Raw genomic sequence first — 24,784 nt, forward strand, 5'->3', positions numbered from 1 at the left:
TGAGGCTCCTTTCTCTGTGATAATTCCAGCTTGTGTCAAGTTGACACACAAAACCAGCCAGTTCAGAAGCCAAGCCTGGGACCCTTGTGGTTAAATTGGGGAAAGGCTAGAAGAAGCTGAGGAGGAGGGCAACCCTATAGGAAGACCAGAAGTTTTAACCAACTGGGAACCCTGAGATCCCTCAGACACTGAGACAACAGCCAGGCAGCATACACCAGCTGATAATGAGGCCCCCAGCATTTATATAGCAGAGGACTCCCTGGTTTGGCCTTATTGAGAGAAGGCAAACCTCAGAGACTTTAGGCCCCAGGGAGTAGGGAGGTCCGGGGGGATGGTGGTTGTGGGGGGAGTAGGGACATACTCTTGGAGACAGGGAAGGAAAATGGGATAAGGAACTGTGGGAGGGTAGACCAGGAGGATAACGACTGGAATGTGAACAAATAAACAAATATAATAATAATAATAATAATAATAATAATAATAATAATAATAATCCTCAAAAAAAGAATATTAAACTTGGTCTGGGGTTGTACTTCACACCTACTAAATTTCTGTGAGTTCTTAGTAGTAGGAATCAACGTATCCATTGGCAGGTTATTTGATATATATGATACTCTAATCTTCATTTACTTATACATTCAAGAATTGATTGAGAGTTTGCTGTTGAGCTGTTATTCCATAATAAAACTGAGAGGAATATAACATAAAGACCAAGATGGCTACAGTGTTATAGTGAAGGGAAACATATGAAACCTGTTAAAGAAATACTTTGTATCCTGTTTAATGACTCCTCCTATAGAGAATGGCATTGAATTTTAAATGGCAAGCCTCATTTAAAAGGTAAAATTTGCACAAACACCAGAGAAACTTGCAAAGGGAAGCCTAGAGGGAAGAAGTTTCCAGGAAAAGGAAAAGAGATAAGGGTTGAGGTCTGGAATATGCAAAATGCAGCAATGAGGTCAGTGTTGCTGGACAGATAAAGAATGAATTGTGTAGTGCTGGGTAAGAGCATAATGGTACACTTGTCATGGCTCATGGGCACAGGCTGCAGTTGCTGTCACTCTCACTGTTGTGGGCTGTCATACAAGAAATTTGGTAGAGGAGCATGAAGGTGACATTCTCTTTTCAATATTTTGTGACTGTGAAGTCAGTGGGAATAAATTGGTGAGAGGGGGCAAAGCAGGAGGGTTTTGTTGAAATGAAAGTATAATGGGTGGTGTGTGTAGAAAGTGAAAAGGTTGGACTACATTTAGTCGGTAACTGTAAGCAAGGTGGGAGTGAAACCACCAAACTGAACTTCCATTTGTAGAAAGAAAGGATTATTGGGGATCAAACTGTCAAAGCTATCTCTCAGTGGAAAGAAAGAGCAGTGAATGGTTGGAAATCAAATATAATTTATATGAGAGCAAGGTGGAGTGTTTGAGCTGATACAGCATGTTCAGAATGACCAGGAACTAGATGCTTTTCTAGTAAACAGAAACTCTCCATTAGGCTTATTTGTCTAATAACATTCAGTTTCCCCTGTCAACGTCCTTCTGTTTAGGTCAATGTCGCTGTCATTTGAGAGTGAGTTGGCTTTGGTCCTAACAGTAACACATATGTAATAGACTCTCTCTAGTTGGACTCACTCATCTATGAGGGAAATGATTAATAAAACTGATCATCCTTGTGTACAAAGGTCTGACATCTAGTAGGCTTCCCTAAGATCAGGCCAGCTTAAACATTCTCAATGCAGATCAAAGATAATCTTAAAAATATACTCTTTCATTACAATGATTAAAAAGGAAACACATATGGTAGTATAGATCGTGATTTAAAACAAAACAAAAGAAAACAAACAAACAAGCAAACAAAAAAGGGTCTGGCTAATCGCTGAGGCTGCTAATCATTGCTGCATCTCCCATCAGCCTCTCACTTAAAACGTCAGTGAAAACGGAGAATGGTTTATCTAAAAATGTTAATCATCTGCACAGATGTCTCCTCTTTCTGAAGAATTCCTATTTTCGCTTTCAGCTTCGCAAAGCATGTCTCTTTATGGACCATGTTATTAATGAAATGGAAAAGAATGTGGAGGAAAGCCTGCTGTTGTCTGAAATTATCTTTACTTCTATACTGCCATTGGCAATAACTGTCTCTTCTCCAGAATTCCGGAACAGTGAATTCTTTTCTCCACCAGATTAAAAGCAAACAATAAAAACAAAACAGCAACTACCACTGGGAAACAATATAACTCACCAATTTGGGATTAAACTTTGTTGTTATATTTTGAGGTGCGCTGATGTGCACAAGTCCAGCAATTCAATTTGTCCTTAATAATACAAGATTATTTCAAAGATTAACAACAGAGTATCTGATGGTTAAAACAGCTTCCCTGGGGCTAGTGAGATCTTTCAATGGGTAAAATAGTTGCTGCACAAATAAAAGAGACTATGCCTGGATCCCAAACGTCCGCAGAACAGGAAAAGATGATGCCACATGCCTGCAACCACAACACTGGGAAAGAGGCATCAGGAGCATTCTCAGGGCTCACCTAGGTTAGCCAAATTAATATGATCCAGATTTAGGAAAGTACCTTGTCTGAACAGGTAGTATGGATTATAATAAAAGGAGTGACAGACATTGACCCATGGTCTCTACTTGAAAGTACACTTAAACACACACATGCATGTACATAGATGCATACAGCACACGCACACACACACACAAACACACACACACACACGTGCACATGCACACACAAAGATAATCTTCTCAAACTTTAAATTAGTAACTGAGAAATTTGCTATGATGTAAGGACAGAATTCCCATGCTTTGTCTGATTTATATTTTTATTTGAACTTGGGTGGAAGAATTATATTTTCACTATTGGCTGAGGTCTGACCTCATAGCCTTATCTGATATTTAAGTCTGAAAAGAATTGGTGCAGAAAAGTTAAGGACTGGAAAAAGGGTCAGTGCTCGAAGCAGAAAAGAAAGGGGTCACTATTTCAGTCGATCCTGGAATGTAGCAGAAGATTTTTGTATACTAATTTTACTGGGAGTGAGAATAAGCATTTGCATAAAAGTCTTACAAGATGGGGAATGTAAAAAGATTTGAGTTTTTGTCCTTATCACAGCTTTTTATAGTATTACATAGAAAAGATTCATTTTGCATAAGTTTTACATAGGTAACAGAAGTCTGGGAAGTGGAGAATATGAAGGTCCTATCCTGACCAGTCATAAACGCTGAGTGGGAAAGAGTCACTGTCAATTCTGTGAGGGGTTGTTCACTAACCTTTTATCTAGAAGAGTCCCTACAATCATATGGGATACAAATGGAGTCATGCACATCTTTCCATTCATGTGTACTAGAAACTAATGTTAATGTATTAATTACGTACATGCATAAATTTTCTGTATGTACTTAGAAATTAACCTAAACCATATATAGTGGTAACTGTTCTTAACCAAGTATTACATTAGTTACACTTTTCAATAAAAAAGAAAAATAAATATTCATTCTAGCTATAAATAGTCTTCTTTGGTAGATATACAATGAGGCCTAAGTATTGCCATTATCAAACACCCCTGGGATTTTGTTTCTCTCAGTATAGTTAATATTATAATGTTAAAGATATTTTTCCTTAGTAAAATTAGTTTCCAAAATTCCCATAAAGTAACAAACTATATTAGTTTTAAGTAAATATGCATATATACATATATGTATATACACACAGACACATATATACAGTTACTTCAGTCGTTCTTAAGACAGTAAACTCACAGAGGTAAAAATTTGAGTGAAAGCAGAAATTTTAGATGCTTATTGATTGCTAAAACTAGCTTTACTCAACATTTAGTATCTCCAAATCTTGCCAATCTTGGTCTTGTGCTTTGTCAAGTTGTAGTAGACAGAAAACAAAGGCAGAGAATCACCATGTTGGAAGTGTATTTGATGACTCTCTGTGATGTTTGGATCTGAGGTACCAATTCTATGTAGGGTTTAAAGGCACGAGGACACAGAAACACTGGGGAGGGGATTTGCAACTTTTTACCTTGGCATTGAACTGAAGGATAGAAATAGAAAACTAATAAACAATAGAAACTTCTCCAAATGTTAATAGTTACAGGCTGGAATTCATGAATTCTTTTTGCTCCAACTCTAGGCTATGCACATGAAAGGTATTTAAATAGATCCCTGTTTGGAGCGTTCCACCCATAACTATGAAAAGAATGGCAACTTTTCATTCAAGTAAATGCAACCTCAATAAGGCCCCCAACTGATTTCCAGATAAACATTTCAGATGCAAGTTGGCTTTGGGAAAGATCAGAAAGGAAAGCTTCAACAGTGATGCCAGCAGATGTCAGAGAAAGAAGTAAACACCAGACATCCCAGATGACGGCATTAAGGAGCCAAATTCAGGAGCTGTGTTTCAGTACAGACTTGATAAGTGAGCATGATGCTAGAGAGCCTCAGACCAACAAAGTACGCTGCAAATAGATGGTTTGCAGAGTAAAAAATACATATAATTGGCTTTAGAAATTCAGTAGAATTGTTTAACGTAGCAGTGTGGACCCAAGAGAATAAATTAGATGAAGATCACTGTGGTTCAGAGGTGGAAAAGGCAGGATGAGACTACAGGGTCACTTAGATCCATTTAGAACTTCAAGAGGTGGGAGCCTCAAGAGAAGTAAAAAACATACATGCAATGGAAGATGCTTCTCGAATGTTGAAGCATACTACATTTCACATCCAAAGGCTTCCAAGTGCACTGGGATGAAAAACAAAGAGACTGGCAGCAACCATTTTATTATAATAGAGCTAAGTAATCAAAATAGAAATAGGTACCAAGAACAGCAAAAGATAGGTTCATAGCAATTTAATGCCCACTGTGGAAAGCAGATGGCAGAGCAGTACATTTTACCTGACAGTAAAAGACCATTTGCAACCTAGAATTTTATTCATGCTAAGCATTTCTTTAAAAATGGAAGCAAGGCCCACAGAGATTGTTTAGCCAGTGAGGATGCTTTTTGTCAAATCTGACAACTCAAATTTTATCTCCCAAAGCTGATTGGTTGAAGGAAAGATCAGACACACGCATGTTGACTTTTTTCACCTCCACAAATGCACTCATAGACAAAAACAAATGCAGAAAAGAGGGAGAAAACCATAAACAAACAAACAAACAAATGAAATAAAAATTGAAAGAGAACAGAAAGGTTCACTGCCCAACATTACTCACTAAAATAAATTTCAATCAAACTAAGCCTTTTCTAAATGAAAGTCCAATCAAAAACGAGTGAAAGGCCAAAAATATTCATGAATGTACACACAAGTAAATATAGAGCAGTAAAAGTAAAGCAGATTTTGATGTAAATAAAACTGAATGTAACAAAAGTCCTGTAAATATATGAAGAAGAATGAAAAAAAAATCTTGTAGCTAACTCTTTGCTCTTTAACCCATCTCCCCTCCCTACTGCCCATAAGACAAGGTCTCACTCTGTAGCCCTTGGTGTTGTAACTCATTATGTAGACCAAAATGGCTTCACATTGACATAGATTAGCCTGCCTCTGCCTATCAAGTACTGGGATTAAATACATGCATGTCTTTTAGCTCATAAATTCTCCGTCTTGTTCTTTTTTTTTTCATCTTTGATTTGCTAAGAATTCACACATAATGTGACTAAAGTAAAAGGGACCAATGCAGCCTTAACATAGGGTTTCAAAATTAAATTCTTTGAATTACTCTGACACTAGAACATTTCAAACACTTATTTCAGCTATTTTCTTTTAATAAATAATATAAGGGAATATAAATCCCTAAAGGGTTCTTAAAAGCAAGTTACCCATCTTAATTATCCTTTTCTCTATTACCTGTCTTAATTCCAAGTTTCTTTTCCTTCAAACTTTACTAACATTCACTTGCTCTGTTTTCTCTATGTGTGTTTAGATTTGAGTCCAGAAAAGGATAGTGTATCTCTTGTAACTGGTGTTTAGGATGATTGTAATAAGCTGCCATGTGGGTGCTGGCGACCAAACCCAGGTCCTATGTGTAAGCACTACATACTTTAACACCTAAGCTGTCACTCCAGTCCCCTTACTAAAGGGACATTCACAATAGAAAGATTGTTAGATGGTACAGCAACATGATTTAGCAGTAAAGGCACTTTCCTGCAAAGTCTAACCACCTGAGTCTACAAGTCAGTTGGTCTTTACCTTTCTGAAGAAAACTCACACACACACACACACACACACACACACACACACACACACACACACACACACCCCAGAAATAAATAAGGGAAGAAAAGCTATAGATTAATAACGGTAGGAATCACTAAAACAATGCTTGTTGTGTAACATATAAAAATGAATGTACTTACTTTTCACAGTCTATCAGATCTGAATGTTTTTGTTCTTGTAAATTTGCTATTGTGAGTTGGCTGTATTTCCCATTCCCCTTTGGAAGTCCTCCCAGAACAGGTGTAGTAAGGCAACCACTGAGGTCACCCAGCACGGAGCTGGAAAGAGATGCAGTGACTGTCCTGGAGCCAGCCTGGACTGCCTCCCACACTTGATGCTGATGTTTCTTGTAGAATGAGCCTGGTGCTCATCATTATCAGAGCACTTAAAAATATGCAAAGAATCAGTCTTCTTATCAATCAATCAATTGAACTCTGCAACAGATTTTACTGACTGCCCCATTACAATTGAGAAGCCTGAGTATTCTGTTCTGTTCAGTAAGACCTCTCAAGATAAACATTTCCTTCCAAATAAAAAAATTTGAGTAGTCAAATGAACTTTTTCATGATCTCTAAACAAAGAGATTTACTTTGCACAATTCCAACCTATATATTACACACAGGTCACAAGCTCATTCTTGACTCTTGTGTGTATATATGTTTATACATATACATATTTGTGTAGTTATCCTGTGTGATGAAAGTATTCTTCAAATCAGTAATCCATGAGCACTTAATTTATCACGTACTATGTGCTTATCCCAGTACTAAATACTGGAGTGAGGGGAACAGGGGAATCAGAATTCATTCACATTATAGTCATCTATGTTGTGGTTCACAATCTTCCTAAAGGTTTGACACTATAATTCAGTACCTCATGTTGTGATGACCTCCAATTATAGAGTTATTTTTTGCTATTTCATAAACATAATTTTGCTATTATTATGAATCATAATACAAATATATGATACGCAAGGTATGTGGTATAAGAACTCCTTTAAAATGTCATTAAACCACCAAAGGGGTCATCACCTACAGACTGAGAACCATGGCACTTATGCGTTTGCATACATATGCTACATGCAATATTTTATTATAAAAATGTATAAACATAGTGTATTATAATAATAAAAATATGTGTAATGGTCTAAGTGTGATTGTTGGTTTTTATGAACCTGACACAAACCTAGGCATATCTAGACGAACCTAGAATCTGTTTTTGAGGAATTTATTCATCAGGTTTGCCTGTAGACAAGTCTGTTGGCCATTCTCTTAATCAGTGCTTCGTATGTGAGGGCACAGCTCACAGTGTTGCTGGTTTGTATACTAAAGCAAGCTGAGCAAGCCATAGAGAGCAAGCCAGTAAGCAGCTAGTTCACAGCTTCCGCTTTAGCTATTGCCTCCTGCCTTGATTGCCTTCTCTAACTTTGGGTGATGGACGGTAATCTGCAAGGCGAAACAAAACAAAACAACAAAACAAAGAAACACCTTTCTCCTTGAGTTTGCTCTGTGTTTTATTGAAGCAATAGAAAGAAGGCAGGGAGAGAAACAAGGCAATAGATCTAGTCATCATGCAGTGGGATAGCAGCAGTGAAATGTTCATTTATCTGTTTTTGAGAATAAAACTTTATGGGACAATGTTAAAATACGGGGATATGAATATTTAGATGTATTTTTTCACCCTTTATTCCCTGTGAAAACCACAGTGCTGCTCAGTAACAGAGGACACAATTAAGTAAGAGCTGATTCTCTGTGACTGTCCATAATGGGCATCAACTTTCGGGGTTATAGGGCTGAAGAGGTGTGAAAACATCATTCTAAGAGCCTGAAATGTTTGCTGGACCTTACAGGGAAAGTGAATAACATCCCTGAGGTTACTTAGGATGGTTACCCTACAGTGTACTCAGCCTATTTGTTTAATCCACCTTTAAAAGAACACGGTAACAGCCAGCTTTACTTGCCTTGGGTTCCACAGGTAAGCACCTTTTACAACCTAAACTGGTAAGTAGCTATAATCTTAAATTATATACTTTTCTATGCCCTTGATTCAAAGAGCAATGAATATATATCGCCTTATGTGTTATGATAATCAGTTGTTGAAGCAAAAATTATGCTGAAAGGCATTATAAAACAAATGTCCACAGTACATGCTGTAAGCGGCATTTGCATGGTGTTGGATAGTATTTGTTTATTGTGTGGGTCAGTTACTTAATCACTTGAAAAAATGTTAACGGTTCTGTAATGTATTTCTCAATATTTAACCCCATGGAATGCTTTCTGTGTTGCCCATGAAATATGGAAGAAAAAGTCCCTTTTGAGGGACATACAGAGAGAGAGAGAGAGAGAGAGAGAGAGAGAGAGAGAGAGAGAGAGAGAGAGAAAGGCTTCAGGCAGACCCAGTACTTAGGGCAGCCTAACACACCCGTTATAGTGTCACCACTGCAGCAGATCTATGAGTATGTCTGTGAGGATTTTTTGTATTTCAGGTTAATTGAGTTAGAAAGACTTACTCTCAATTATGGGCAGCACCACTTCATGACTGAGGTCCAGACTGGGCAAGATGTAGAAAACAAAGACTATCCCTATTTATCTGTCTGTGCTTCTTGACTGCAGATGTGATATGATCATACATCTTAAGGTCCTGCTATCCCAATTCCTGCATTATGGGCCATTTCTGGGAATTGCAAGTCAAAATAAACACCTATTTCTTTACATTGCTTTTGTAAGTCATTTTGTCACATCAAAAATAAAAATAACTATTATACCCTCAGAGTAAGATGTTTTGGTTTTGTTTATTTATTTACAAGTAAATATTGGACCAGTTTAAAATATGAAGATTTGAAAATGAAATTGTTACATATGTAAAAATATCTCAAAATTACTTCATGAAACTTTTCATACAGAGTTTAGCCAATATTCAGAGAATGAAAATTTCATACCTACATATGCAGCATATCTACATATATGTAGCATTCCAACAGGATAATACATTAAAAATTGTTCTGAATGAGAGACCGGATAATATTGTAGGAATCTATTTTATTTGTAGTACTTTATATACCTGGAGTTCAGTCTTTCTTTGTTTCCTAAGAGACCACTCAAGATTGCTTCCCATCCATGCTCACCTGATGATAAATGAAGACCCATGTGGCTGATTCCAGAATTTGGAGCATTTTCAACAAGAAAAGAATCCTTGTAAGTCTAAAAAATTTTTTTTGAAAAGGAAGTGTAAATGTATGAGTGAGCTGTTAAGAAATCACTGATTTCTTTTTGAAAATATACTAGATAATATACTAGATGATAATATACTAGATAATATACTAGATAATATACTAGAGAATATACTAGATAAAGTGACAAGCAAGTAAGAATGAATGACCATAGATTCCAACATACTAACTAAGAAAAAATGGATGCCACCAAAGGAAGGACAGGAGGAGCAAGGCATGTGATAAGCTAGGCATGGAGCTCAGTAATGATTTTCCTGAGAGTGTGTTTTAGCTTAGTGACATTATGCCTTTATTATTAGATAATATTTACAAGTTATATCACAAAGACTTAAATATTGAGAAATACAATAAACTCAGTCTGACATACCATTTTTTCCCTAAAGAGTGGATTACATTTCATTTTGAATCCAGATCCCAGTAAAATGGAGATTTAGTAAGGACAAGTGGGGCACATTTTGCTATGCTGTCAAGAGCTTTCCTGTAGTTTTGTTTTGCTTGGTTTGTGTCATTTTCCTATTTTATTGCCATGATTTCTTCTGGAGTTATTAATTCTAGGTCAGTATGAAACTGTGCAATACATGGGGAATACTGCTCAGGCGTCCACATACATCCTGCTGTGAAGGCCGTGACCACCTCCTCAGTTTTCCCATCTGCAGTCTGAGTTTCAGACCTGAGAGACAGTCCTGAGACCACCGGCCTCATCTGGAAGGCTCTTGCTGCCCAGAGCCTTTAACAGGTTCAGACTGAAACATAACTTCATTATCTATTGAGAAAGTGAAGCAGTCCTCACAGGTATTAATGCAGGGATCTAATTATTGAAAACTATCACATCATACTCTCCAGATACGTTTGGTGTTAAGATAGTTCAATGTTAGAATCTCTTAGACACTTATTAAAAATATACATAGATTAGAAAAATCATATATTTTGTTTAATCTAAAGATTAAATATAAAGCCATTTGGTTCTTTATCTCCTAAGAGATGAGGGAGGGAATAGGTATGAGATAGAAACCAGCCTTTGCCTCCTGCTTTTAGCTAGATGTTTTCTAGTCCCTATTCTCACATCTTTTCCTTAATGGCCTAGACTCAATGCTGTAAACCCATAGTCTTAAGCATGCTTCTTAGATGCCTCAGGTTTCTTCAAACCTGTCTTCAGGCTCTGATCATCTCCTCGCAATGTCAACAACTCAGCCGATACCTAGTGAGTCATTTTATGAGCTATGTGAGATCTGTGCTTTCTCCTCCCATCCTTACATACACTACATGGGAGATGTAATGATATATGCATTTATAGCTGAGTACACTGATGAACAGACAATGCTAACTAGCTTGCCTATGCTAGTCAGCTTTTAGAGTCTGCAGTTGGAATTTGAGTTCCTGTGCTTGAGGTTTCATCCTAGTCCTTGAGCTCTGGATTCTAGATCTGATTATTTTCAAAAGAAAAGGAAAAAAGAGAGAGAAACGAAGCTAGTCAATAGTACTAATGGCAATATAGCACATCAGAATTGTGGCAGAGGCTTGAGGGGTGAGACTTTACCCTGGTGCTGTATCTCAGAGGTATATGTGTGTATAGTCTGGTCGGGGTGGGCTACAGAATGCAGAAAAGCAATCAAATCACAAGGTATCCTGATCACTTAGTGCCACAGTCTATTTGAAGTTGATGTACTGTTTCCTCCTCTGAGAGAGGAAGCAATGGGGTGTGAATTAGAGAGTGACAGATTTCACAAAAGCAGGCAAAGTAGTAGGTGTGTTCATCCTTGACACTCCTTGCCTTTAATGCTCAATTTCATTCTGTAAGCATGAAGTGTGAATCCAGACTACTCTAAGGTACCGGAGGTTGAAGTTGATCAAGTTAAGACTACCTGGAACCTGCTTCCTTTAACTAGAAAACAAACCACAAGAATCCAATTTATCCATAACTATTTCTGTCTTTCAAATGCCCTCCTAAAATTTTACAATTATCATAACCTTTGATACAGTATAACTTCTTTAAAATTTCATTCAATAACAATTAAAAATGGAAGGATGCAGGTATTTTCACTAGCTAATTAAATTAACATAAAGAATGTATGTATATGTCTCATACTTAGTTTTCATTATAAATCCAGGATATTTTCATTATACTGTTACTGGGAAATTATTAAAATTATTTTTTCGAGGATTTTATAGTTTGCATGAAAATATTTGTAAGAAACGAACTCATAGATCACAAACCGATGATATGATGCTATCATTCTCCCAGCTCTTAATCATAGGGGCAAGAGCTTAAGGCTCTCTCTTGGGAAACACCTACGTGTTCCTGTCCTTATGAGGCTTCCCAGATTGCAAGTAAATTTTATCTCTAGAAAACCGAACCTCACTAAAGAGCTAGTTTGGGATTCTATTCAGCAACTTTAGGAACTGATGGCTCAGATAAAGATAGCAAGCACTATTTGTAGGCTTAACGTAAGTATATTAGATGTGAAACTGCAGAGTGGAGATCCTTCTGTGTCATGGACTATAGCAGAGTCTTTCATGCTCTGTTCTTGACATTGCTGATGGATGAATTCTAATTCTTCTTATCTCAGTTTAAGTATTACCTCTTCACAGTTTCTTTTACTATGAACTTCTGGATCTCCATATTATCCCTTTTTGGACCATCACATTATCCCTCTTTGTTGAAAGGGTCTTAATCCAAAATATCTTGTTTGACCCATCATGAGACTCCATAAACATTTCTCACTCTCGTACCTGCCCCCTGAACTGATCATCCCTGCCACATGTACAATTATATCACAAGTCTCCAAATAGTAGATCACAACAAATATGCATGGAATTTAAAAGAATGAAGGAGTAGATTCTCAATATCAGATTTATGAAGGACTTTGAAATATCTTCTATTATAATTCTACCCTCAGGTAATTCTAAGAGTAAACGGAGTTTAGAAAGAGCCCTAAGGAATTTTTGTAATTCCTGGCAGTGAATTATGCAGTAAGAATGGACCCGGAAGCCATTTGATATGTGAAGTAATAGCTCTCATTTGTCATAGTCTTGAGCATTCAGATTCATGTATTTGTAACTAAAAGATTTAGTAGAAAGGCAGTAGATAGTTCACTAGAAGTCATCATTATAAAGTTGTATATTTAAATCAGGTACTTCAAATTTATAACTATTCATATTTAAGTTACATAGACAGTTAGATTTTTTTCATAAAAATAAGTTAGTTTAATAAGAAGTAGAAACAACAGTGTCACCCACCATAAAACAGATGAAAAACCATACACTGGCCCTTCCATGGTTTCCTTCTGTTGCCTGACTGCCTTACAGTTTGCTCCCTTGCATTAACAGCCATACACGTCTTCCTGTGTTCTATTGTGCCTACATGCAGCATCCTTTCAACATTTGTCAACACACACCAATAAAAAAAAAAAAAACCACAGAATCTTCTCCTTCAAGTCTAGCACATCTTGAGCAGATAGTAAGCGGGATTGGAGATTCTGCTTCACAAAGGTTGCCTGTGTGTTCCCTTTATAGACACCCTCCTTTTCCCTTCAGTGCTCGTCAGCTGTTTCCCAGCAAAGATAAAAGAATGACTGCATCTATTTTCTGTGTGATCCCTCGTGCAAACTAAGAGATTTAAGTATGATTTCCAGACACTATGCTTTCAGGAACTGACTACTAAAACAGAAGTAGTATTGTTTCTGGCATCTAGTTTCCCAACGATTAAATAGGAACAAAGACACTCATGACCCCCTTGGATTGATTCACAGGTACTGGAATTAATTCATCTTTCTACCTTGGCTCTCACAATTGTAAGACGATTTGGCTGAGGGATTAGAAGAACATTTCTTTGAAAATGTGCTTTAATAATCAGGCAGTAAAGCACCACTGAATCTTTGAAGCTTAAAATTAAAAAGGCAAATAACAGCAATGGTCACAGCAACAAAGAGCAAACAGAGGTTCTGTCTCTAAACCCAGACTTCTTTCATTCTGTGATGCATGCTTTTCTTTCTTTTGCTTGAGAGATGGGCAAAAGAAAGAGTATTCTCTCTCCCATACCCCTCTTCCCTCCGTCTCTGTCTTTGTCTCTGTCTCTCTCTGTCTCTGTCTCTCAGTCTCTCTCCTTCTCTCTCTGTCTCTCTGTCTCTGTCTTCCCCCCTTCCTCAGTGGGAGAAAGAAAATAGATGGCTAACATATATACAAATACACACATCTACACGGACATAGTAAATGATCAGGATTTGAACCTGGGGGTAAATAGTCACTTTTCTATCATCTACTTTCTTAATAGTCTTAGAGAAGATGGAAACGTCACAATCAAAACCAAACATAAAACAGATTTTGATGAATTCTCTTAGAGCCGGCTTTTATTTCCTTCTTTTATCAGCCTTGCAAATGTTATTGCATTGATGTACAAAAATAAAGCTATTAAATTTTGCCTAACAGCCAGCCCTTATGATTATGTTTCTCTATGTTTATACCACCTGCATGAGAAACCCCAAGTCCAAATGAACAGGTATGTGCTTCTCCATATGCTTTATTGCTTCAATCTACAAAACCCACCATGTTACTCTACCTCTTATCTGATCACCTCTGCAATGGACAACCATTTATATCCTATTAGGTGATTTCTACACAGGACCACAGTAACTAGTGAAATTCAAAATCAATCTACAGAACACATTCTTTTTTTTTTCAACCAATTTCTTACCTTTAAAAAAACCTACTCTTGCACTATTCGAGGGTTCTAAGTGGTGGAATGCAAACTGTACTTCTCTGTGTTTTTGGCTATTTTATTAGCTGTTAACTGAAAATGTGTATCCAGCCATCTACATAAAATTGCTATGCACATCATGAACATAATAAATCTAGGTATCTTGTGAGGTGATTACATCTTGCTAATTCTAAATGGTGTTTTCTGTAACATTTATAAAAGTATCACTTACTATAGAGAACTTCTATCCATAACAGGTAGCCACTAGCTTCTAAACTTATTTCCTTCTATGACCTATTCTGTTATCTGTTTCTTAGATTCTAAGACGAAAATATAGAGGTAAACAAGCTGCAAATGACTTTAGTGATTATCAGGAAGTCAAGGAAAGTTCTTACATTGCCAGAGGATCCAATTTATCTTCCAAATTCACAAATGTTCAAAGTTGTTAAAATTAAAAAAAAAAAAAACAAAACAGCAGCAGCAGCAACAACAACAACCACAATAATAACAACAACAGAATTTGCTCTTCAGATGGGAAACTGTTCTTGAAATGCCCTTCCTAGGCATAAACAACACTGTAAAGCCTTCCTGAGCATAAGCAAGATGACATTTTGTAAGAATGATAGACAAGAATGAGGCACACTGAAGCTCAAATTTGGATGAATAAAAGTGCCAGTCCTCGGGGTTGGGGATTTAGCTCAGCGGTAGAACAATTGCCTAGCAAGCGCAAGGCCCTGGGTTCGGTCCCCAGCTCAGGAAAAAAAAAAAGAAAGAAAGAAAAGAAAAAGTGCCAGTCCTCATATCCTGTGCGGTTTAGAGGACACCAAGATACAGGACTATAATATATCTCGAAGTAAATGATCAAAGGAAAATACGAGAAATGGATGAAAGAAAACACAAAAACTGGGGACACCAGCAACATAGTAAAGGAAACATGATATCCTAGTTGCCCCCTCCATGGAGGTAGAGTGCTCTTTTCTTTGAAGGGCAAAGGTGAATCTGCAGCTGTCTCTGTGGGCGCTAGCTGTCTTGACTACTGGAAAAATTTGCCATTCTCATAGGCTTGAGTAAGCCTGCACTATGTACACTAAGCTTCCTTTGGAACAGATCTCACATTATCTTCCATCAGTGTCCTGCCCTAGGGATGTTATATCTAGGAGCCATCTTGAGAAGAAAGCTATTTCTGGAATTGGGTTACTCTATCACTATTTCCATTCCCTGAATATTCCCATTTCTTGAATTTCATGAGTCTTTCACTATTCTAACTTTGGAAACAGCTTTCTTCTCAACCCTATCTGTTTCAGTAGAGGGAATATGACCTAAGCCTTCTCTGTTCTATGGAAGACAATATTAAGACAAGGCAGAGACTGATGGAGACTGACCTGATGAACTAGTGTAGCTCATTCAGGCTGTGGCCAGCCCAATGTGAATGTCTGCTAGTACTGGGGCTGAAGGCAGGTGCCGCCACAGTTTCTGTTATTCGGTTGCTTGTGATTAATAGAGCAAGAACATAACTGCAGCCCTGACTGCAGAAATGTTTGCAGTGCAAAGATGACCCTACAATGACCCTACACCTTGATCTTGAGTTTATGTAGCCAATAGTCTATAAGTGTTCATTTGCCTAACCTGAAGTCTCACTCGTTAGGTGGACATTGTCACTGAAGTGGCAGTAGGGAAGACAAGATTTTTTTCCTGACAGTCCAGCTATTTAATCTCTGCTTTCTCACTTCTACCAAAGTAGATAGTGCTGTTTGGACTAACTGTGAATGGTGTAGTTGTGATTTACTTTTCACCGATACCTTTCCATGTGCAGCGTTTTGACCAATATCAGAGACTGAAGGTGAAAGCCACAGTCCCATGGCTACTGTTGAGGATAGAGTGCCGTATGCCCTTTTGTTGCGGGGCTAATATTAATAAAAATGAACGATGTGCCTGTCACGGGATAGAGGCCATCAGTGAACACCCCACACCTGTTGCTTTCTGAGCTATACCTGGCTGAAATGTCACCACTTTTGTATGCCTCACACTTTCAGTGGGACCTCTGACTCTGCCATGACATACACAATACTCAAAGATATTAGTCACAGCTGCAGGTGCCACACAAAGTTTGCTCTAGTTTCTAACTGCAGGAAAGGCCAGCCACATACACCAAACTGACGCACTGAGCCATAAATTTCATAATAAAGAGCAGTTAGTATGTAATCTTCACGGCTATGAAAATATCATCACAATATAAAATAAATGAAAACAAGATAAAACAGTGTCTCTCAAACAATATATGTCTGTAGCTAGAGGTTACAGAGACCCTGAAAGTGAGGAAATTCTTGTGATAGAATTCAAAAGAATGATTATAATGTAACTCAACAAAAGACAGGCATAATAGTGTAATATTTAATCTTATCATTGAGTGAAGAGGCAGAGTTTGTTGAGAGTTCTAGGCCAGTCTGGTCTACCCAGTAAGTTCCAGAACAGATAGTTATACTATATCTATGAATATGGAAGGAAGGAAGGAAGGAAGGAAGGAAGGAAGGAAGGAAATGAGTAAGTAAATAAATAAGAAATGTAGAGATGGTTCAGACAGTATTAATAGTACTTACAGCTATATTAGAGGAGTTTGGTTCCCAGTGCCTAACCATTTCCAGTGGATCCCAACCACCTGTAACTCTAGCCCCAGGAGATCTCACACTGCTCTGTCTTCCACTGTACAATTACACACACGGGGCGTACACTCACAGATACACATACATAACGATGAAATAGCCTACAAATGTGAATGAGTAAAATGGAATATTCAGAGCCTGTGGGTGATATTACAAGAGCAAAACTCCACACCTTTAGAGCACCTGAAGGAGAGCAGATAAATGTTAAGAACATAAAACTCCTGCCAATGATCCAGTAGCAGAAAAGTTTCCTAACCTTTGTAAAAATATCTGTGTATAGATGGCTTATCATATCTCAAGAAGACATAATCAAGATCTGTGGCTTCATGTATTGTAGTCAAACTACTAAAAGCACAAGGCAAAGAAAAATTTAAATCAATGAAAGAGAAACAGGAGTCTCCATTTAAAATATGCCTTTTAGACTAACATAACTCCTTCGCTGATACAGGATAAGTCAAGATGGAAGGGTGTTATTTTTCAAGCTCCCAAAGAAAATAACTGCCAAACAAGATTACTGTGGACTAAGCTATCCTTCCAACAGGGAGGGGAAAACTTCTTCTAAAATATTAAAACTGACATAATGAAGATGGAAGTCCTGGTATCAGAGTGCATTCCCAAATCCAGAACAACAACAACAAACAACAACAACAACAACAACAAAAGCCAAGAGTCGCTTATAGTATATGTTATCAAACTACACAAAGCCATAAATAGAAGAAAGGAATCAAAATATTCAAAATTATTAGAACAAAAATCAGTGAAATAATAATCTCTTAGTATCATAACATTTGACTATTTATGCCTAAATTATACTATTACATGAAAAGTGGGTGAATATATATATGTGTGCTGATTTTATTTTTAGAGTCAGGGCTCCACTCTGTAACCCTGCCTTTCCTACAGATTGCTAAGTATCTCAGATTGTTTCCAACTCTGAACACCCAGTTCTCTTCGGTTTCTGAAGTCCTGGAACTATAGGGCTGTACCACGGCACCTTACTTTTAAAGGTAGTAAGAGGATGCTGTCCTACAAGGTCACTTTACCAGTAAAAATGCCCAAAGAAAGAAAATAAAAGGATGGAAAAATGCTGTTTCAAATGAACAGAAACTTAAACCTAGTAAGAATAGAACTATTGACATTTTTTAAGATGAAAATAAAACTGTGAAGAGGTAAAAAATCAAATCATCAATTGAACAAAAAGTTGAAACTGTTATAAATCTGCATGTACCTAACAGTGTGAGCACTCATCTTAAAGAATAAAAAATAAACACATTAGAACTCAAAGGGAGAATTAGGTTCTAATATAGTAACAGTGCATGGTCTTCTTCAGAACAAGACACAGTACCATGAGCATTATGATGTTTTCTTTCATTATTATAGTTTGACACTAGCAAATGTCCACCAGTAATTTGTAGGGATTACAAACAGTGTAAGGAGTGGAAGGATAGAAAAAGGGTGCAGCGATAAAAGAATATCTTGGTTTCAAACAACATAGTCTTTGGTGATCTGTTGGCTATTTTGATCTTATAATTAAATTTTAGAATTACATTTTCAAAATCGAAAAAAAAATCCTGTTGCAAATTTGATAGCATTTCCTTATTGCTTTTTATTTTGATATGTATGTTCTCTACTGAGTTTTCACATGCCTGTGTAAACAAACAGAACTATGCACACTAATGATTCAGTAAATATGGACCTAATGATTGTCTCCTTTTTAAGATCCTGTATATGGTCTGACACATTTATTTATGGCTGTTTATTATTTTTTGTTGACAAATATAATTCATCTTGGTTCTTTTGATTAATTTTCTTTTTAACAATATTCATGATCTGCCATTGACACATTATCTGATGTAAAATTGGATAAAAGTATTGCATTACATTAATTAGTCATTATTTGATTTCATAATTATGTCCTTTTTAGGTCATTAAAATATGCCCCTACATGTTGCTTCTTCTACATTTGTTAAGAAAACTACAGTATTATTTTTCCTTTAACCAATTAATTTGGACAATGAAGATTCAGATGCTGGTGTACTTTGGAGTAAGTTAGTACAGCTTTTGAAGACACTGTGAGAAAATAACCCTATTTTAAAATATACAAGTAAAAATGAAAATATATTAGATACATTGTTTTATGTAAACATAAATATATTAAGCATAGTTAATACATATAATACATCATTCACAGCTTCTTAACTTTTAAATCTAATAGAAAAATGTAAATTTTGTGTGTGTCCTATACCATCCTATACCTATTGGATGGAATAAAATCAGAAAGCATTTGCAATGTCATTTTATTATTTGAGTTCCATGACAGGATTGTTTTGAACAAGAATAACCAATCTGGGTTTGTTGAACCATCTCTCCTGCCTACCTTTTAAAACCATCATTATAGCTTAAAACATTTTATTAATGACAGATGCCAAATAAAGTTAGTTTCTGTTAGTCGATGGAGTAGAAAGAGAGTGTGTAATTTTGTGTGGATAGTTATAAATGTTGTGGAATTACAACAATGCCAAGCAACCAGAGCTTCCAGGGACTAAGCCACTACCTAAAGACTATACATGGACTGACCCTGGACTCTGACCTCATAGGTAGCAATGAATATCCTAGTAAGAGCACCAGTGGAAGGGGAAGCCCTGGGTCCTGCTAAGACTGAACCCCCAGTGAACTAGACTGGTGGGGGGAGGGCGGCAATGGGGGGAGGGTTGGGAGGGGAACACATAAGGAAGGGGAGGGGGGGAGGGGGATGTTTGCCCGGATACCGGGAAAGGGAATAACACTCGAAATGTATATAAGAAATACTCAAGTTAATAAAAAAAGTATTAAATAAATTTAAAAAGAAAAAAAGGAAAAAAATAGCACTTACAAAAGTTAAAAAAAAAAAAGACTCCTGTCCTGCAAACACTTGACTCCAGTTTAAGGTAAAAGTATGCCACAACTTCTTCATAGGTGAACAAGTGTCTTTGTGGTATAGTGGAGCATTATGGGTGGGTGGGGTGATGTGGGGATAGGCCTAGGAGTGGTATAACTAGGTCTTGAGGTAGAACTATTCCCAGTTATGTAAAAAACTGCCACCCACCTTGAGTTTCAGATTGGCTCTACACATTGGCAATGCCACCAGCAATGGAGTAGTCGTCCCCTTGCTCCACATCCTTACCAGCGTGTGCTCTCTTGAGATTTTGATCTTATCCATTCTGATGGGGTTTAGATGGAACTTGGAGTCACTTTGATTTGCATTTCCCTGATAACTAGGAATGTTAAACATTTTATTACTTGCTTCTCAGCCATTAGAGATTCCTCTCAAGAATTCTGTTAACTGTGTACCCCATTTTTTCAGTTGAGTTATTTGTGTCTAATTTCTTGATATGTATCAACCCTCTGTCCAATATAGGGTTGACGAAGATCTTTTCTCATTCTGTTGGCTATTGTTTTGTCTTAGTGACAGTGACCTTTGCTTTATAGAAGATTTTCAGTTTTGTGAACTCCAATCTATTAATTGGTAGTCTTCATGCCTGAGCTGTCAGTTTTCTGTGCAGGAAGTTGTTTCCTCTACCTATGTGTTCAAGGCTATACCACACTTTACTTTCTATCAGATTTAGTATATTTGGTTTTGTGTTAAGTTCTTTGATCCATGTGGACTTGGGTTTTGTGCAGGGTGATAAATATGGATCTATTTGCATTTTCTACATGCAGGCATCCTGTGAGACCAGCATCATTGTTGAAGATGTTTTCCTTTTCCCATAGTACAGCTGCCAGGAGCCAGCTTGGCATCAACTTCCCCAAGCAAAGCAGTGAAAAGAGGCATGGAGTCAGAGATCAGGGCCAAAGCTGCTTACTTTAGGCAATTTAACTCTTTCTTTAATGCTGCTGTCATGGGGACAAAAGTGCTAGATTCTGACAATTTAACTCCTTCTGATAGCAGCAGGGAAATAAGAAAAAAGGTTTAGTTTTCTCTTTGACTCAAGGGTCCCTTGCTAGCCCGTGTGTGTGTGTGTGTGTGTGTGTGTGTGTGTGTGTGTGTGTGTGTGTGTGTGTATATATATATATATATATATATATATATATATATATATATATATATATATATTTGTTGGTAGAGCAAAGGTTCAATAGCCATACTTTATTATTTTCCTCTGGCCTTTTCATACCTTCTTAGAAAAATGATCTTTAAAAAATCACTTTATAGATAAAATATGACACAAATGTGGATTTACCAAAGGATGTCCATAAGAAGTTGAAAGCAATGTGTCATTCTATAAACTCGTTGTGAGTTCAAACCAACAGTTTCACATGACCCTGTTTGATCATAGAGAATACCTGCGGCTTCATCCTTGGACCTGACATAGAACGAATGCTTTTCCTTAATCACAAATGCTTCCCAATCCTGTTTCTCTTCTGGATGCGATTTATGAAAGCTCCTTGTAATCCTATTATGCAGTCTTTACTCACTATTCTATGAAAGGGGGCACATGCCATTCTTGATTCTAACTTTATGATGTCTTTCTTGCAAAACAGCTAAAATATCTCCTGAAACATTCTTCTTAAAATTATTTGAATCAAATCAGGAATGCTATGTAGTAATAATTTCATCTAAACAGTATTAATTCAGGATAGTCCATTTTTATGTTGATCTGCAGAACATGTGCCTAATATGATGAGCTGATTCCCAAGAATCATTAGAGTGTGTAATAGTGACAGGAAAGGCATATCAACATCAAGAGGCAATCCTGAGATGAAGTCATTACAGCCATGCAAAACACTGGTCCATCTCCAGGAAATTTACATGCTTGCCTCATTGGGTTCTATCATATAGTTTTAGCTTCTTTTTCAGAAACCAAAGGTATGTGGGTTTATTTCTAGATCTTTGATTCTATTACATTGATCAACCTGTTTTTATGCCAATACCATGTAGTTTTTATTATCTCTGTAGTGTAGCAGCTTGTCTTTTCCCTGATCTTAGTGTAATGGCTTTAAATTTTTCTCTCCATTTAATTTGATGTTGGCTATCGGCTTGCTATATATTGTTTTTAAGTATGGGTCTTATACCCGTGATCTCTTCAAAACTGTTTTTGTCATGGAAGGGCATTAGATTTTGTAAAGGGCTTTGTGAGCATCTAATGAGAGGATCATGTTTATAGCAGCTCGATTATGAATTAGCAGAAACTGAAAACAATATATATATATATACATATATCCTTCAACTGAAGAATGAATAATGAAATTATGTTACAGTAACACAATGTAATACTATTCAAATATTAAAAAAATAATGCCATCATGAAATTTGCAGGCAAATGAGTGGAACTAGAAAATATTATCCCGAGTATAGTAAACCCAAACTCAGAAAAGCACACATGGTATGTGTTCATGTGTAAGTGGATTTTAGTCATAAAGTACAGAATAACCATGCTCCAAAGCTAGACCCAATGTAGCTAAGTAACAAGGAGAAACTAAAGGCACAATAAAATAGACATCTAGAGTGCGTGGGAGAGGCGGTGGGGAAAGGAACAGGAAGTTTTAAGAAGTGAGGGAGAAACAACTTTGTGTGAGAACTAGGATTGAGGGTGAGATCTCTGGGATGAATTAGAAACCTTGGAAAAGGGAAATTCCTAGGAACCTATGAAAGGGACTGTAGCTAAAACTCTTAGCAACAGGGCATTTCAAACTTGAAATGGCCACCCCTGTTATGTGGTAAGATGACAATCCACCACAAAACTTTTGTTCTTCAATATATTCTGCCTACTAGATATGCAGGGATAAAGGTGGAGCAGAAATTGAGGGAATTGCCGACCAATGCCTGGCCTACCTTGAGACCCATGGCATAAGAAAGAGCCCACCCCTTGCACTATTAATAATATTCTATACTTGCCCACAGGAACCTAATAAAACTGTTTTCTGAGAGGCTTCCCTAGCAGTTGATAGAAACAGATGGAGAGGTCCACAACCAAATCTTAGGTGCCGTGCTTACATAATATTAGAAGTTACACACATAAAGTGTCACCAACATGTTGGTCTAAATATCACCCAAAACCGTGCCAGCGTGAATGGGGAAAAGCCCACAAGACCTCAACCTGATATAAAGAACTATCGGCAACTGAGAAAGCCTGGAGTTGGAGAGTCAGTCTTCCCCAGGAAAGAGAACACAAATTCGTTGTCATTACAAAAGAAACAATTCAGGAATCTATAAGGGTGACCCTAGTGAAGACAGCTGGAACCAGGCAAGACTTCCAATGGAGAAATTGGGACACTAACCCAGCCACAAAACCTTACACATACAATTTGCCCTGCCTACAAGATGTTCCGAGATAAAAGATCGAGCAAAACTTGAAGGATTGGCTAACCAATGACTGGCCTAACTTGAGACCCATGCCATGAGAGGGAGCCCACCCTGACACTAGTAATGATATTCTGCATACTGGTAGACAAGAACCTAACATAACTGTCATCGTCATCCAGCAATTGGTGGAAACTGATGTAGAGACCCACTATCAAACATTAAGTGGATCTTGGTTATTCCTGTGGAAGAGGGGTAGGAAGGATTGAAGGAGCCAGATGGGCCAAGGACACCAAAGGAAAATTATAGAATCAACTAGCTTTATGAGCTCACAGAGACCGAACGGTATACCAACCAAAGAGCATGCGTGGGATGGGCCTCGGCACCATACACCTATGTAACAGATATAGCTTATTCTTTATGTGGGAACTTTAAAAATTAGAGCACAGGCTGACACTGCTGACTGTCTTTTGAACTCTTTCTTCTAATGGGGCTGCTTTGTCTAGACTCAGTAGAAGAAGAAAGACTTAATTCTACTAAAACCTGAAATGCCAAGGTATGTTGGTATCCATGGAAGACGTCACCTTCTCTGAGGATAAAGGGAATAGAAATGGGGAAAGAGTTGATGATAGGGAAGGATCAGAAGTAGAGGAGTTGGGCAGAAAAATAAAACTAATTAAAAAAAACAAAAAATGAAAAAAATCTTGATCAGGAAACCATAAAAAGATAAAATAGGATGAAAAGGCTTCATAAGTCTCCTTGAGTTCCATAGTAGACTGTAAATCTGTAAATGCTGTAGATTTTGTCAACATTGTGAATCTGATGTAAAAAAATTAAATTATTAATTTTCATATAAAAACCTTTGAATCAAAGACGAGCAGATACAGCTGCTTTCTTCTCTATCCTGGTAAATCATCAGATAGATTGGGCTGGTCAGGATGGAAAATAAATACTCATTAGTTTAATGTGCAATTCATTTAGAGAGACAGGGATCAATGAGAAGTTGCCATTATCTTTCAAAGGCTTACAAGTTCATGAGGCCAACTTTCCTTTCACAAATATTTGTAAGATTGGAATCTAGAACTGTGCTGAGCTGATCTGACCCTCTCTTTGTCTCTCTCTCTCATAGAGAAGTGGGTGAGTTGTCTATTTCTACAACATATATGACCTTCTTCTGTGCAATTTTCATGGTCTGATATGAGATTTACAGCCAATTATTTTTTATAGCATCAAACATGTTTTGTTTGGTGTTTCTATGCTTTTGAGCCTATATACCTTGTATTCAGAAAACAACATGTCTTCACCATATGTGTTTTAATTCACAAGCTGGCTCAAATTGGGGATAAATAGACTGTGTATCTACATATTAATAGTCATTAAAACCAAATGAAAAAAGGAGGCATCTTTGGGGATGGATTAGCACGGTCATTATGGCCTCAGGACATTGCTCATAGAGCCCCTAGTTTATAGGCTCATCATATTTCATTGACAACTAAGCAGATTTTGAAGACCTCAATTTCAAATGATAGAATTGTTGACATTTTACCTAAATCAATACTCTTCTCATGTCAAAGAAAAAGAATGAAATTATCTGAAATTAATATGAAAGAATGTATTCCTTAAATAGAAATGAACTACAATAAAAAGAAATGCCAAAATGGCTATATTTTACAATTATCTTTATTCAAAGGTCCTGTATT

At 37.1% G+C, this 24,784-nt stretch overlaps 1 protein-coding gene and 1 long non-coding RNA gene across 2 annotated transcripts in view; one reads left to right on the top strand and one right to left on the bottom strand.

The window, feature by feature from the left end:
* Ptprd (protein tyrosine phosphatase, receptor type, D) overlaps positions 1-24,784 on the bottom strand; it is a 2,326,896-nt gene that overhangs the window by 1,133,614 nt on the left and 1,168,498 nt on the right.
* Positions 23,443-24,784, top strand: part of LOC148005866 (uncharacterized) — a 35,902-nt gene continuing 34,560 nt past the window's right edge. Inside the window, exon 1 of the long non-coding RNA XR_015620266.1 lies at positions 23,443-23,640. This is a non-coding gene — a long non-coding RNA (uncharacterized LOC148005866). The remainder of the gene's footprint in view (positions 23,641-24,784) is intronic.

This window comes from Rattus norvegicus, chromosome 5 (genome assembly GCF_021556685.1).
Source record: "Rattus norvegicus strain SHRSP/BbbUtx chromosome 5, alternate assembly SHRSP_T2T, whole genome shotgun sequence".
NCBI lineage: Eukaryota > Metazoa > Chordata > Mammalia > Rodentia > Muridae > Rattus > Rattus norvegicus.